This window comes from Prionailurus viverrinus, chromosome C2, assembly GCF_022837055.1.
Source record: "Prionailurus viverrinus isolate Anna chromosome C2, UM_Priviv_1.0, whole genome shotgun sequence".
NCBI classification, from domain to species: Eukaryota; Metazoa; Chordata; class Mammalia; order Carnivora; family Felidae; genus Prionailurus; species Prionailurus viverrinus.
Window position 1 is genome coordinate 147,312,512 of NC_062569.1, and position 16,422 is coordinate 147,328,933.

The window sequence follows — 16,422 nt, forward strand, 5'->3', positions numbered from 1 at the left end:
GACAGGCGGTTCGTGCACACGGAGTTCAAAGGAAGTTTGTCTGTCTTTTTTTTTTTAATTAAAAAAATTTTTAATTTATTTTTGAGAGAGAGAGAGGGACAGTGTATGAGCTGGGGAGGGGCAGAGAGAGAGGGAGACAGAATCCGAAGCAGGCGCCAGGCTCTGAGCTGTCAGCACAGAGCCCGACATGGGGCTTGAACTCATGAACCGCGAGATCATGACCTGAGCCGAAGTTGGACGCCTGACGGAGCCCCCCAGGTGCCCTGAGAAATTTGTCTTCTTTGACGCAAAGGAAAACAGCGAGGGAGGCAGAAGATGGAAGGGAACCTTGACTTGCATCCTGGCCAGACCCTCGCTCACGTGCCTTCCCTGCCACCTGGGTGTTTCCCTGAACAAAACCCAGCTCATCTCACCTTGTGCCCCCAGAATGGTTCCCTCGTAGTCAGTGCCAGAGCCTGCCCACCATCCCCAAGGCCACACCCCATCACCCCGCCCCTGCTCTGCATAGCCCCCCAGGGGCAAGGAAGAGAGACCTGACATGGAGGAGATCACAGATAATGTCTTTTTAAAATCCTGTATTCTGGGCACCTGGGCAGCTCAGTGGGTTAAGTGTCCGACTTTGGCTCAGGTCATGACCTCCCGGTTCATGGTTCGAGCCCCACGTCAGGCTCTGTGCTGACAGCTCAGAGCCTGGAACCTGCTTCTGATTCTGTGTCTGCTCTCTCTCTGCCCCTCCCCTGCTTGTGCTCTGTCTCTCTCTCTCAAAAATAAATAAGCATTAAAAAATTAAAAATAAATAAAATCAAATCTTGTATTGTAAGGTCGTCTAAAAAAACAGTGAAAGTAACATATTTGTGCATAGAGGAAAGCATCTAATAGGATGTGCTGGGATGTGTAATTCTTACGTATAAAAATATAAATACTGACTTAGTAGCATGATTCACAACAGCCAAAGGCTGGCAGTAACCCAGGTGCCAGTCGACAGGCGAATGGATGAACAAAATGTGGTACACGCCATGATGGAATATGATTCGGCCCTAAAAAGGAAGGGAATCCTGACACGTGCTGCAACACGGATGACCCTTGAGGACATTATGCTGAGTGAAATAGACCAGTCACAGAAGACAAGTGATTCCATTGTCAATCTCAATACACTTAACAGGGCTGAAGTGTGCGCTTAGAAATGGTTAAGATCAGGGCGCCTGGGTGGCTCAGTCAGTTAAGCGTCCGACTTCGGCTCAGGTCACGATCTCACGGTCCGTGAGTTCGAGCCCCGCGTCGGGCTCTGGGCTGATGGCTCAGAGCCTGGAGCCTGCTTCTGATTCTGTGTCTCCCTCTCTCTCTGCCCCTCCCCCGTTCATGCTCTGTCTCTCTCTGTCTCAAAAATAAATAAAAACGTTAAAAAAAATGGTTAAGATCGGGGCGCCTGGGTGGCTCAGTCGGTTAAGCGTCCGACTTCGGCTCAGGTCATGATCTCCCACTCCGTGACTTCGAACCCTGAGTCGGGCTCTGTGCTGACAGCTCGGAGCCTGGAGCCTTCTTCGGACTCTGCGTCTCGCTCCCTCCCTGCCCCTCCCCTGCTCATGCTCTGTCTCTCTCTGTCTCAAAAATAAGTAAAAACACTTAAAAAAAAAACAATAAAAAAGAAATGGTTAAGACGGTAAGTTTTACGTTATGTGTATTTTACCGCAACTCAAAAACTACTTACAGAATTCATCCTTACACAATTCAGAAACCAAACACTTGGGGGAGTCTGTCAGCGGTTGACTCGGGGGCCCCCCAGCTGCCCTCAGCCCCGCATTTCACTGCCTGAGTCTATCCTGCTGGAATGGAGGCTGTGCCCCTTCCCACCCTGGGTGGAGACACGGTGGGAACATGCCACGTGCATGAGCACCGGTGAGAAACAGACTAATCACATGGGCGCCGGGGTGCTGGTTGTGTAGGGACACGGGGAGGCATTGGGAGGGTGAACGTGGTGGGTAGGAATTGGCCCAGACGATCTTCCCACACGATCCAGCAATCGGGCTTCTTGGTATTTACCCAAACGGGTTGAAAATTCACCTCCCCAGGCGAACCTGCACACGGATGTGTGCAGCTTTCTGCATAATTCCCAAAACGGGGAAGCAAACAAGTTGTCCTTCAGTAGCTAAGTGGATAAATGGACTGTGGTCCATCCAGACAATGGAATATTATTCGGGGTTAAAAGGAAATGAGCCGTCAAGTCATGAAAAAACACGGAGGCAACGCTAATACGCATTACGAAGTGAAAGAAGCTAATCTGAGAAGATTACAAATGTGCTTAGAGAGGCAGAGGGAGGTCCGACACTTGTAGAAGAGAAGACGCACGTGGAGACCAGAATGTGAAGCTGAAGGCGGGGACGGGGGCGTCCCCGCAGCCGCCAGAGGCTGGAGGAGGCAAGGAAGGAATCTCTCCAGAGCCTTCAAAGGGAGCACGGCCCCGCCGACACCTTGATTCGAGCCTGGTGATGCTGATTTTGGCCTTCTGGCCTCCAGAACTTCGAGATAATAAATTTCTGTTGTTGAAGTCGGCAAGTTTGCGGTCATTTGAATCAGCGGCCACGGGACGTCATCGTGAGATGCATCCAGCCTTACCGTGTAAATCTACACGTTCGCGAACATAACTGCGGTGCAAATTGCAACCAGTGAGTTTAGGAGGTCAAAGGATATGCCATATTTTAAAATGTGGGAGATTTTTAGCAGGACGTCCCCCATCCCGGGGGTCCTAACATGCCCTCCTGCCACTACGAACAGGATTGCCCGTCTTCCTCCCCGGGGGTCTCGCGCGAAATTCTGCAGACAAGCGACCCCCTAAGCCTAGCTCAGGCCTGCAGAGTGTGAACGGAAGCGAGGCGTGCCACATTCAGAGTAATTGAGATACTCTGGGTCCTGCAGTCTGTCTTTTCCTGCACACCAGCTGGAAGCCAATTCCAAGGTCCTGGGCAATGCTAGAGCCCCCATGATGGAAGAAGCCTGAGTCCCTGAATCGCCAGACGGAGAAATCCTGCCCACCCACCGGAAACATCCATGGAGGACTGTTACGTGAGGGAGAAACACATTCCTACTGTGATAAGCTTCTGAAATGTTGGGGTACGTTACATTACCCTAACTCCTACACCATGATATTACTTCCTGTATGAAGCACCAGATCCATTTTTCTGAGGACACGCTTTGGGGAGTGTTGTTCACATATACAGCGTTAAGCATGACATTAGCTGCTCTCTATTCTTTACCGTGTTGAGAAAGTATCCCTCGTTTCATGGGTTACCAAGAGCTGTTTTTGTTTCTTTTATCGAGAATAGGCATCAAGGGGGGGGGGGGACCGAGCCTGGGGGGGGCTCCGTCAGTTAAGCATCCGACTCTTAGCTTCGGCTCAGCTCACAGTTTGTAGGATCCAGCCCTACGTGGGGCTTTGGACGGACGGTGCGGAGCCTGCTTGGGATTCTCTCTCTCTCTCTCTCTCTCTCTCTCTCTCTCTCCCCCTCTCTCTCTCTGCCCCTCCCCTGCTTGCACTCTCTCTCTTTCTCAAAATAAATAAACTTTAAAAAATTTAGAAAAGAAGAATGGGTATTGATTTGTAAAACACCATTGTAGTATTTGTGGAAATAATAAGCTTTTTTCCCTTTGAACTACCAAGGCACTGTGTCACAGTTAATATCTCTCCTAAGGTTGAAAGAGCCGCGTGTTCCTAAAAACCATGTGTCCTTGGATACGGTATTGTTCATAGGCTGCTGGATGCAAAGGAATGATCAGAACAAAATCATAGATTGGCGAGTTCTTTAAACACGATTTGTCAATTTTACACTTTCAATTTCAGTTGAGGAAGGGAAAATAAATAAATAAATAAATAAATCCTGACGAGAACCGGGTTGTTATGTGGATGGAGAGGATTTGTTTTAAGATGGGGACTACCCGGGGGCACATTGCATGATTCGGTCCGTTAAGCGTCCGACTTCAGCTCAGGTCAAGGTCTCACGGTTCATCGGTTCGAGCCCCGTGTCGGGCTCTGTGCTGACAGCTCGGAGCCTGGAGCCTGTTTCGGATTGTGTGTCTCCCTCCCTCTCTCTGCTCCTCCCCTGCATGCACTCTGTCTCTGTCTCTGTCTCTCTCTCTCAAAAATAAACATTAAAAAGTTTTAATAAAATAAATGCGAAACGATGGTGGCCACTACTGCATGTGTATTTATGAAAGGGACGACACCATAAGAAAAGTGACACTGTGGAAGGGGAAGGCTGGAAATGCCACAGCTGTGTCCTTGCAGGGGACAGAATCATGTGAACGGCCTTGGCTGGAGCCTGGGTGGCTTTTCCCTGAAACGGGGGGAGGGGGGAGGGATGGTGAAGGGATAGGAGGGCAGCACACCCAGCATCTCTGGGCCCAGAGGATCTTCTGCTTTCTCGGTGAACTCTGAGCTCGGAAGCGGGCAGCGTGGGGGGAGGGCTGGAGACCCGGCGAGAGGAGGCTTGACATTGCTGTTCGAGGGAAGAACTCAGGCACCAGGGGCATCCAGCCCTCTCCCCGTGACCTTGAGGCTGGGGTTCTCCCCACTGTGCTAAGCTGGAATGTTGTTTTTATTTTATTTTTTATTAAAAAAAATTTTTTTTAATGTGCATTTATTTTAGAGAGAAAGAGACAGAGTGTGAGCAGGGGAGGGGCAGAGAGAGAGGGAGACACAGAATCGGAAGCAGGCTCCAGGCTCTGAGTTGTCAGCACAGAGCCCTGCCTGGGGCTCAAACTCGTGATCCATGAGATCATGACCTGAGCGGAAGTCAGACGCTTAACCGACTGAGCCCCCCCAGACGCCCCGAGCATACCAGGGGTTTTACAGGTGCACCGCAAGTTCCCCCGAGGGTCAGATGGAAGCTGTGTGCAGGCAGGCGTGGAGGCTGGGAAGTGGATCAGGATGAGAGATACCCCAGGAACCTTGGGCTTCTTGGGACCATCATAACTGCGGATAAAAGACACGAAGGGACCACCCGGGATGGTCCCCAAACAGATCACAGACTCATGGAGCCCCGGATCCTCTCCATTCTTGTGGAGTTCCTCATTCGACAACTTTCTATTGAAATTTGACCTTGTGGCAGGTACGCTGAGACCCCAGCCAGACCCAGGACTTGAGCCTGAGGCCATGATATGCCCAGTCCAGGAAAACTCAGTTGTCACTTGGCCTCCAGAGGGTTTTACTATCCTCAAATCAGGTCTCCGGAAGCTGTGAATAATAACCAGACCTTCTGGAACTCTTTCTCTGGGCCACGCTACCTAAGGCGTATTTCGCTTCATCCACACAACGACGTTGTGAAATAAAGTACTATCATCGTGCCCATTTTGCAGACGAGGAAACTGAGGCACACAAGGATAAATGAACTCCCTCGGATTTCACAGCTGCCAGGTGGTTGTGTCAGGATTGGAACACGAGCCCCGGTCTTCACCCGCGCTCCCCTGCCTGCCACCGTCACAAGAGAGGACCGAAGACACCTAACCGGGCCCAAGTGGGTCACATAAGGGGCGCTGCTCAACGGCCCCACCTCCAGGGTTTAACAGACTTTACTTTCGATTCAGAAATTCCTTCCCCAACCTCCCCCCAAAAGTAACTGGCCAGTGATCAGCCCCTCCTTGTTTGTCCCTCTCTCAGGGTCAGATGGTTGAACGTCGCTCGCAGTGGTAACTGATCATTTCAAAACTGCCAGCAGAACATACTCAGTAGAGGAAAACGTGAAGGCCGCCAGACGAGATGTTGATTCAGGAACAGTAAGTGATTCCCACATTTGTCAACGTGACAGTCTAGTGCCATAGCATCTGGCTCACTTCCTCTAAGAGTGGAACTCAGGAAGACGTTTGGGAGCATTCCCGTTTTCCTCTGCCAGGAGGGCTCTCTTCAGTCCGCCAACATCCTGTCACTGCAAAAATGGGCATAAGTGCAGTGACAGGAGCGTGAGATGGGTTGTATTGCTACACCGGTTAGCCTGGGTTCACCTGCAAGTGACCCAGTCCTGAAAATAGTGACTGAGCCCAGAACAGAAGAACACACACAGACCATCCCGAGTGGGACGGTGGCCCATGATGGCACAGACCCAGGCTCCTTCTATCTTGTTGCTCTGCCACATGTGGCTTTCTTTCCCAGGGTCATCTCATAGTCCAACATGACTGCTGGAGTCCAGCCATTACGTCTGCGTTCCAGGTGTCAGAAAGGAGAAAGGAGAAGAGGAAGAAGTCACTTTATTTTTATGTTTATTTTTTATTGGGGGGGGGGAGAACGAATGGGGGAGGGGCAGAGAGAGAGGGAGACAGTGACTCAGAAACGAACTCTGCACTGTCAGCAGAGAGTCCGACGAGGGGCTCAAATTCACAGACCTTGAGATCATGACCTGAGCTGGACCCCGGCCGAGCCACCCAGGTGTCTGGAGGAAGAAGCCACTTTAAAAGACGTGTGTCCCCGTGTTACTCCCATCCTTTCTTTTTAATTTCTTTGTCCGGGGTTTGATCACGTGGCTACCCCCCAACTACAACGAAGGGCGGGGAATGTGGCGATTTAGTCTCAGCACGGAGTCCAGCTTCCGGAATTAACTACTGCTCTTTTACTGAAAGAAAGGAAAGAATCGCTGTTTGGGAGACAAGTCACAGCCTTGGTCGTGGTCTTTCTGCTGACCTGTAAGAACGAAGGGCAAGGCCACGGGCCCAGGAGCAACTAGGAGACACGCATGTGGCCGGTGCTGGCATCTGGACACTCTCTGCGGGGGAAACGTATACCAGCAAAGCGCCCAGAGGCGGTTTCTGCCTCCCTCAGAGAAGCCTGAGTTTGGAGCCATGCAGGGGGCTATATAAAGGAAAACAAAAAAATCAGACTGCATCTGTCTCCTGGCCAACTCCAGAAGCATCCACGGTGTTTCGTCACGTCAGGGATGAGGGCCTGGTACGATGGAGTCCCTCCCGGTCCCCGTTTCCCTGAAATCCACTAATCCTGCCAATCGCGGAGGAGCCTTGACAACATCAGAGTCCCGGCCCACCTCTCATCAGGTGAGACCAGCCCGGCTTCCTCAGGCTCGGTAAGCCGCCCACGTAGGAGGAGACTCAGCTGGGTCAACCTCAGGGCCCCCAGACCTTGCCTCTGTGACAATCACAGACGGCACTCTTCCTCGAGATGGATGTACCTCCTGGACACATGGCTTGGTTTGAAAAATTAGAAAACGTCACTCTCTCTGGGTAGACGTGGCTCCGTTCTCTATCTCAGCCCCCCGCCCCGTGCCTCTCGGCCAGGAGCACTTGCGCTGTGCACAACCTGAACGGCGGTGCACGGCAGCCCTGATCATGAAGATACAGACTAGGGGCTGGCATCATGTTTCCTGATCACCCAAACAACCATGACTGGTTGTTTCGCAAGTATAAGGAACACTTCTTAATCCTGCCCCGTTGATATACGGCTTTCCCACCGGCCTGCAAAGCTGGAGGTGATAGAGCAAAGCAGTTAACTCTTCTTGACTACGTGGTTCTCCGAATCTGAGGACCCAGGGGCCTGCCGAGGACGGGCTTCTGCCCTCCCCCCACCCCGATTTCACTCGGCCACCGCTGTTCTTCTTGACAGCCCACTTGGCCTCCAGCTCCTGAAACTCTTTGTCACAGTGACAAAATCTTGAGCGAATGTGTAACTGGGCTGTGTTTGTATCCAAGGAAGTGCTACATTTCCCACAGCTTTTTATATAAACTTCCTTTCATTAAAACAGCCCAGCACGCATCTGCGTTCACAGGCTGCGAACGTTGCTTTGAGATTCTAAACTTAGCAGCTCTTTGACCCCTCCCGGGTCCCCAAATATGGGTTCAGACAGAGCCTGCACTCCGGGAGGGGAAACCTCTAGTCGCTGCACCCCAGCCACTGGACCGGTGTGACCACGATGGTGGGGTGGGGGGGGGGGTGGCCGGGCCGCGGGGTAGGGCTCAGGAGCCCACGAGGGGGAACAGCAGCCATGAAGGGCCACGCCCTGGAAGAGTGACAGCTGTCCGGGCGCTCCCCACGCACCCCGTCTTGAGGGGGAAGCCGTGCCCTTCAGCGCTGAGCAGAGGCAGGTAGCAGATCTGAGAACAAATTGCCGGCCGTGATCTCGGCGACACCCCCCCACCCCACCCCCAACGCCACCGTTTTTGTTCCATCCTCGTGTTTTAAAAGGAAGGCTCTATTATTATGCAGGGCAGTGAGGCCATCAGGTCGGGAGACAACTACCACTGAAAAGGTTGTTATTCACAGTTCCCTGGAGGAGGGGCCACACGGGGAAGCACCAGGGCCGGTCAGGGGGCCGGGGGAGGGGGGGGCGAGGGGAAAATGTGGGCAAGAGCCTCTGCGTGGTTTAATGGGGAGCAACGGGCAAGGCGGGGCAGGCAGGCAAGGCGGGGGCCTCTGGCGCTCTGCCCCTCCCCTGTCCTTCTGCCGGACACACAGGCACGGTACCCGGAGGTGCGACAGCCTTCTTGCAACACGAAGAAGACGGCTTCGCGCCGGTGATGGTGGCGAGAGGGCAGGAAGCCTGGGCGGCTCGATGGCTTGCGCGGTCCTACGAGGTGGGGCGATGCTGCTATTTCCAGCGCACGGAGCACAAAACCGCAGCTCGGAAGGTGAATAAATTACCCGAGATCTTGCAGCTTTTTAAGTGACAGAGTCTGCTGCGGACTGAACTGCGTGCTCCCCAAACTCAAACACGGAAGCCCTCACCTTTCTCTTACCTTAGATTGTGATGGCGTTTGGAGACCAGGTCAGACGGGTCACTGTTGTGGGCTGGTCTCGGCGGAACAGTAACCAGTGCTGTGGTTGGACGGGCCCGCCTGGTTCTCGCTCTGGTGGCAGATGTCCTTCAGTGACAACCGTCAGGGAACTTTGAAATAAAGGTTTCTTACTTACAGGACCTGGAAGTTACACAGCACACCTGGGGCCACACAGCAAGGTCCCAGAGAGAGAGAGAGAGAGAGAGAGAGACAGTGTGTGAGTGCCCAGTCCTGGAATTCTACTTTTATTGGGGTTGAAGGCGGGGGCTAGGGTTTTGAGGGTTCATACTCTACTGGTGAACTTAAAATATAGGCCTAGGAATTCGAAGGGTGGGAAGAGAAGGAAAAAAAAAAGCAAGAGGCCCAAATGGTCTGTTATCTGAATCAACCAAGATGGCTGAAACAAGGAGCCCGGCAGGTGGGGAGCTGGCTCTTTACCCGGTTCCGTGGCCGGTCGTGTGTTTACCGGAGAGACGTCTTTGGAGCAGATGCCTCCACCATCAAAGCTGGAGCCAGGCATGAGCACTGAGAGCAGACACTGAGAAGAGAAGACCTTATCACTGTGCTCAGGAGGGTGGCGCTCTAACCCCAGGGGACAGGTGTCCTTCCAGGAAGGGGAAGAGACATCAGGGGTGCACTGAGGCAAGGCCATGTGAGGACACGGCGGGAAGGTGGCCGGGTGCAAGCCAAGGACAGCGGCCTTGGGAGAAACCCATCTGCTGACACCTTGCTCTTGGACCTCCCGATCCACCGTTCTGGAGGCTGGTGGCGGGAGGGGAGCTGCCCTCCTGGGACCCTTGGCCAGGCTGGAAACCACCTTGGTCTTCCCCCAAGGAGACCTGTGGGCTTCCGCTTCCTCTTCAGCTGCTCAAGCATTTGACGTCGACCCGGCTTCCTCGTCTGAACTTAGCCCCTCAACCTCATCCTCCACACCCAGCCTTACCACGGACGAGGGGCTCCGGAGACCCACCTTGGAACCCCACCCCAGTCGTGTTTTGGAAGACTAGAGCGAGAGAAATGTGGCAGGAGGCAGAACATCCGTACCCTGTGATTTGTGGTTTATAGCCAGCATCAACCGGGAGCTGAATTTTGTCAAATGCCTTGTTGGCGTGTGTGGACGTGATCACGTGGTTCTTCTCCCAGCTCTGTGAAGAGGATAGATTTCCTGATATTAAACCGCCCTGCATTTCTGGAAAAAAATCCCACTTGCTCGTGACATATTAAACGTGTTTGGGGATTCTCTCTGCTTCTGGCTTTATGAAAAAATGTTCGCGTCGGTATTTGTTAGTGACAGACTGTCTTTGTCAGGTCTGCTAGCGATGTTCTATTAGCTTCATGGAAGTAACACGGAAGCTTACGTTCTTTTTCTGTGCTTTGTGATGGTTCAGGCAGCTTTGTGATCAACTGGTCTTTAAGGTTTTCATAGGGTCCCTTGGTGAGTTTTGTGTTTGAGTTTTCTCCTTTTCTTCCGTGACAGCTCTCTGCATACACATTTTATCTCTACTTGGGTTGATTTTGGTACATTTGACTTTCTTAGAAGTTTATCCATTCTATCCAGGTTTTTAAATTTGTTTGCCTAACCTAGCGCTAATATATATATATATATATATTTTTTTTTTTTTTTGGTGCATTCAAAACAACCTCAGCCAGTCCCCTGACTCTATTTGCCACTTGCGGGACAATATCGAGAAAACCTGAGCACACACCACATAGAATCGCACACCTGATGACTCCTGGTCTCAAGCTCTGAGTCAGCCGCTCACAAGGCTTCGGTACACAGTTCAAAGGCTGAGCCTCGATCGTTGCAACTAGGGGAGAGGCCTGGGACCCAGGGGCGGGGGATGTAGGAAGAAAAGGAGATTTCTAGTGGGATCAAGTTCAAACAGAACAAGCATCCACACCCAAGCATTGAACGAGCTGTGAGCGGAGGCTATAGACGAGGGAGCCGATGGGAGTCACCGATCATCGTATTTTTAAAAATTCTTCTAATTATTTTTCTCTTGTCATTTACTTTGTGTATTTCTGGCTCTTTCTTTCTTTCTTTCTTTCTTTCTTTCTTTTTTTAATTACGCCAGCTAGTAGTTTTCCAATTTTGTTGATTTCTCAATCCACCGGGTTTGAGGTATTAGTGAAACACTCTTTTTCAACTTGTTACATTTCTGCTTTGACCTCCATTAATTCCTTCCTTCTGCTTTCTTTTATTTACTTTGTTGGTCCTTTGCCAGTTCTTTATTTAGGTGTTTAATGATTTATAGTTTCTGATATTTACTACTAGATATTTTTGTAGATATTGTTGGAGCAGAATCATACACTTGCTGTTCTGTTCATATCATTACTTTCTAGAAATTGTACAGCTTTGGAATAGCTCCCATCTGGCAAGCGTGTATCTCAATATATGTGTTTGAAGGATGCCTGGGTGGCTCAGTTGGTTAAGCATCTGACTCTTGATTTCGGCTCAGGTCATGATCTCATGGTTAGTGGGATGGAGCCCTACGTCGGGCTCTGTGCTGATGGTGCAGAGCCTGCTTGGGATTCTCTCTCTCTCCCTCTCTCTCTGCCCCTCCCCCCCTCAAAATGAATAAATAAACATTAAAAAAAAGATACATATGTCTGATTTCCAGGAGGAAGGGCCTTTCTGTGGGTTGGATGTTAGTGCTCAAAAACCGGCCCGGGGTTCCCTGGGTGCTGACTGGTAGGGCCTCCCCCTCCCCCAGAGTGGGGGGCTGTGGGGTCTAACAGGTGACTGGAAGTGGCCTCAGGGAGGGGCCCTGCAGAGACGTGCAGTCGCTGAGATGGCCTGAGGAAGACAGGACCGGAACGCAGCTGGAGTGAGGAAAGGCAGACACTGGGGGGTCCAAGGGGGGCTCTGGGACCCCCAACTCTCATCCCTGGGATGGGGGTAGTGTGGACGTCTACATACCCAGCTCCACACGTTCCACCAGAAGCTTCCCAGAGACACTTCTCTTCCTCCTTGCCATTTTTGGACACAGGTTTTGTCGCTTTTCTATTTGGTAGAACTTCTGTCTGTGGCCCTTTGGAGACGCCCAAGACTGGGTGGGAGCCTCCAAGAGCAGGAAAACCTGCACCCCCACGTGGAGCCGTGCTGTGTGGCCCTGATTCAGTCTGAGGCTGCTCGTCCTTTGAAAACTGTTGGATGATCGGGGGCGGGGGAGGGGGGGCGCCTGGGTGACTTAGTCGGTTAAGCGTCCAACGCTTGATTTTGGCTCAGGTCACGAACTCACAGTTCGTGGATGGAGTCCTGCGTCGGGTTCTGTGCTGACAGCGTGGAGCCTGCTTGGGATTCTCTCTCTCCCTCTCTCTGTCCCTCCCCTGCTTTCTCACTCTCTCAAAATAAACTAATACGCTTCAAGAACAGGGTAGATGATCTTTCAGGGTGTGTTCTGTGTGACGACAAAATGTCCTGGATTCCGCTAACGATTCTGCTCCTAAAATGAAATTCTGATCAGGTGGTGGCTTCCCCAGTTGAGAAGGCCTCGAGGCTCACGTTCGCTGAGGAATTCTGCAGGCCCCCAATCAGGTTGTGACAAAAGCACGGACGCTGTGCTCCGTTAGGCCCAGAGTGACCCCAAACCCCGCCCGGCACCAGGAGGTCCCGCGTTCAGCCAAAGCCTGTGGAAGCAGGAGCCTCCCTCAGGCAAAACCAGACCCTAGCAGGTGCCGGAACTTTGTCACTGACCGTGAGGCATGGCCTTGTGAAGAATTAGCACCCCCACCCCTGACTCTAGCCCCACCCCTCCCTTTAAATTTTTTTTTTTCAACGTTTATTTATTTTGGGGACAGAGAGAGACAGAGCATGAACGGGGGGGGGGGGGGGGGCAGAGAGAGAGGGAGACACAGAATCGGAAACAGGCTCCAGGCTCTGAGCCATCAGCCCAGAGCCTGACGCGGGGCTCGAACTCACGGACCGCGAGATCGTGACCTGGCTGAAGTCGGACGCTTAACCGACTGCGCCACCCAGGCGCCCCACCACCCCTCCCTTTATCCAGAAGGGCCAAGGCACAGCAGCCCTTGAACGAAGACAAGACACTGTCCCTTCACCGCCCCGCCCCCCCGCCCCCCATCGACATCAGCCTCGCCTGCTTCAGAAAATGTCAGAGTCCTTGCTTCTGGAGGGGAAGAATTAAAATCTACAACAGTGCCCCGCCTCCAGAGCTCCCAGTGCATTCAGGGAGACGACATATAAACAGCAGCCCCAGTGGGGTTGGGAAAGTGCTGAAACACAGGGCCATCGGGGAGTGGAGACAGAAGCCACTTCGCAGCCTTCCCAGGGCTGGGGAAGGAAGTTAGGCGAAAATCTCAGTTGCGTTAGGTACGCGATGCCTCAGCTGAGAAAAATACTATGAGTATTTAAATATATAATGAAGAAATCGATTTATATACTGCTCTTGTAACTCTAGTGTGAGACACATTTGAATTTTGGCTCTCGTGCATTTGAACGTATGAGACACATTTTGAAATTCACAGTTTCACAGCTTCAATCAGGCATTCATAAGGCGGACCATTTTTGCTAACGGTGCCATCACTCCTCTACCTGCGTTCACTGATTTGGGGGTTCCTATGGCACAAAGCTATTAAAATCCCATATTCAATAAGGTAAATCATACTTACATCCCCAGGCAAAATCAAGAGCTATCCGGCTCAAAAACTCTTTCATCAGTTAAATGTAAATTACCTCGAGAAATGCCAAGAGTTTTCCGGCCCCGGAAACTGTTGCCAGAGAAGGTGGACATCTGTTCCTGTGAGCTGAGTTCATTTTGTGAAGGTCTACTAGTTAAACTCAAAGCAGCTCTCAGTTTTGGGGTTTTGCTTTGCATATCAATGCCCTTGATTGTCTTATCTTCATCTCTTTCACTTTACAACGTAAGCGATTTAGTCATACCAGAGGATTCTGACCCAAAGACTGGAGTGCAGTTTTGTATTTTGAGTGCATCTTGTATTTTGCAAATTTATCGCTAAAACCCACAGTGGCTGAGCCTATGGGATCCATTCGGGCACGATGCAAAGGGGATAACAAGAAATGAGAACCCACTAGAATAATGCTGCTATTGTGTCTGCCTACTTTGTTTGCGGGTTGGGGGGTGGGCGGGAAGGGGGAAGGGCAGTAGGCAGTGGGGGGAGGCCCGTGGACATTCACTGCACCGCGGTCCTGAAATCCACATCACGCGCACATGGCTCCACCTTATTTCAAGATGATGTTGCAGACGAAGGGGCAGAGTGAAGGGCTCCGGCGTGTCGTCCTGTTCGTCGGCCACGCGCTGGTGGCTGCCGGACCACCCAGAGTATGATGACCTCTCGATGGGCCACGGAAAAATAATAAAAGGTGTTGGGTACCATGGGCTGCTGTGCCAGGGGCACTCGGGAGAGGTTTAGGGTGAAAACAGTGACATAGCTGTGGGTATGCGGCCGCCCAACAGATCAGGGATCATACGGGTGATTTGGTGCTTTTGCCCCTGCCTCGTGGCCCAAGCAGCAGGACGGACGCGGCTGTGGTTCTCCTGGTCTGAATGTATAGAATTCAATCTATCCAGACCAACGGTAGCCCAGGACCTAGCGTGTGGGAATTCGTGCGTCGGCTGATCTCTGAGTCCATGCTGGCGTGCCCCACGGCCCTCTGGGCAGGACACGACCCGGACTCTTCCTTTCGTCATTTGGGGCAGCGGTTTTCAGAGCCGAGTCAAGCTTCTGTTTTGCTTCAAGCCCGTCAAGGGTGGGCTTGGGCATCATTCGCCTTCAGAGACTGGTGAGCCAGAGCCGTCTCGGGACCCGAAGTCCCACGGCTGTTGGCCTGAGACCCTAAGATCATCTCAGGTTGCCACCTGCCCACCGTGGAGGCGCCTGGGCTGGGGCCCTGCGCAGACGGGTGTTCCGTGGACGTTCACCGGCCGCTGCTCGCCGGCCGTCGGGTCAGTGTCTAAGATTAGGCTACGTGGAAACTCACCAGCAGAGTTAACGCAGACTCTGGGGCCAGCAGGTGGGTTTTTTAGGGGCCTCATCTTGGGCACATGAACCCCTCTGGGCTGTACTTTCCTTGTTTGTGAGATGACAACAATCCTAGTTTCTTCCGAACTCGGCTGTTGTGAGGGATCCGGGAGAAAATGTGCGTAAAGCATTTCGTGTAACCACCTGGGAGACGGGAAGGTACAAAGGCTGGCTGCCGTTGCCAGGACGTCTCACGCTGAACGTTTCCAGGGAGTCCCACCGTCTCTCTCCTTGAACTTGGGCCGGAAGGGCTTTTCTGCAACAGGGGGTCACGACTCCGGGGATCTGGCGGCAGGGGGAGAGCGTGGTGGGGCGGTTTCTGAGGCTTTGCAAGACAATTCCACGAGGCTCAAGGCCACTGTGCTCTGAGCCTGTGGCCGTTCATTTCAAGCTGGATGGCACATTCTTTGCAGAGCGGTTGCCAAGGAACGAGGTAATCCTGTGACAGAAATACTGCCCGGGGCTTTCGGTTTGCTGGCCCGGAGGGCTTTAGATGGTGTCAGATTTTATTACTAGCATTCCTGGTCTCCATGAAATAACCACGGGAGAACACAAATTGCGTCAAAGGACGCATCTACGGGCCCCGATTAGCGCCGCACAGAAAACAGGCACTTCGTTTCCTTCTGATACTGATCCAAAGATGGGTTTAAAAAAAAAAAAAAAAAAAAAGACACAAGATCACGTACCTTTAGGCTGGTCTGTAACCTCCCATCTGGTCAGGTGACCTGCCCATAAACTGGCTCCTCAGCAAGTCAGCCGCGTGGCCTCTTGGCCCCACCCTCGCTAGCCACGTGACCAAGGTTGGCTCCACCTTCACTAGCCACGTGACCAGGGATGACTCAGGTCACCCTTTCAGATCGCCACCGGCCTCCTCAGTGGGTGATGTGCAGTGAATTAACCCACGTCCGCTCGGTGGGCACATGGTGGGCACCAGCGACCGCCAGCCCCCCCTTTCCTTACAGATGGCTGCAAAGGGGCCGCTCTGTCCCAACAGAGGGGGCCTGGGGGTTTTGCGGGGGAGAAGGGCAGCCGGAGGGGACCCTACTTTTTACCAGCGTATTCAATATGGAAGCATAGTGTGAGGTAGTACTTTAGTAATTTATTTTGTGAGAGAGAGGGAGAGAGCACGCCTGCATTCGGGGGAGGGACAGAGAGAGAGGAAGAGAGAGAATCCCAAGCAGGTTCCACACTGTCGGTGCAAAGCCCAGTGCGGGGCTTGATCTCACCAGACCATGACCTGAGCCCAAAGCAAGAGTTGGATGCATAACAACTGAGCCACCCAGGTGCCCCAATCTAGTGATTTCTATACCCCAAAGTGAGTGACCCTTTGGCTAATAACTTCAGATTATGTGAAGCAAAAGAGTAACCATCATGGCCACATAAAGCATTTATATCCCAGTGAGTCAGTAAGCATTCCTAATGATGTAGAAAGTTCTTAAAAAGAGCTACTGTGATCATGTGACTTGCTGACGCTTTTTCCAAGTCTGGCACGGATGTAACGTGCATAAACTATACACACTGTCGAAGGCGGGAAGCTCCTCAAATAAAATCATAGGATCTTACTGCAAACTTCACATCGTGCAAGTATTAAAACTTTTCGTGGAAACAAAGTTATAGCCAAAGTCGAAAAGAAAATAGATGCAGATTTGACTTTAC

At 52.1% G+C, this 16,422-nt stretch overlaps 1 long non-coding RNA gene across 2 annotated transcripts; it reads right to left on the bottom strand.

Moving 5' to 3' along the window:
- Positions 1-6,335: 6,335 nt before the first annotated feature.
- Positions 6,336-15,537, bottom strand: LOC125174592 (uncharacterized). Of its 2 annotated transcripts, XR_007155462.1 has the most exons (5): positions 15,453-15,537; positions 9,737-9,911; positions 9,205-9,304; positions 8,728-8,927; positions 6,336-8,558 (listed from the first exon to the last, which is right to left on the bottom strand). It is a non-coding gene; the product is annotated as an uncharacterized LOC125174592 (long non-coding RNA). The 2 variants fall into 2 exon arrangements; XR_007155461.1 differs by having other exon boundaries at positions 6,336-8,927.
- Between the last annotated feature and the right edge of the window lie 885 nt (positions 15,538-16,422).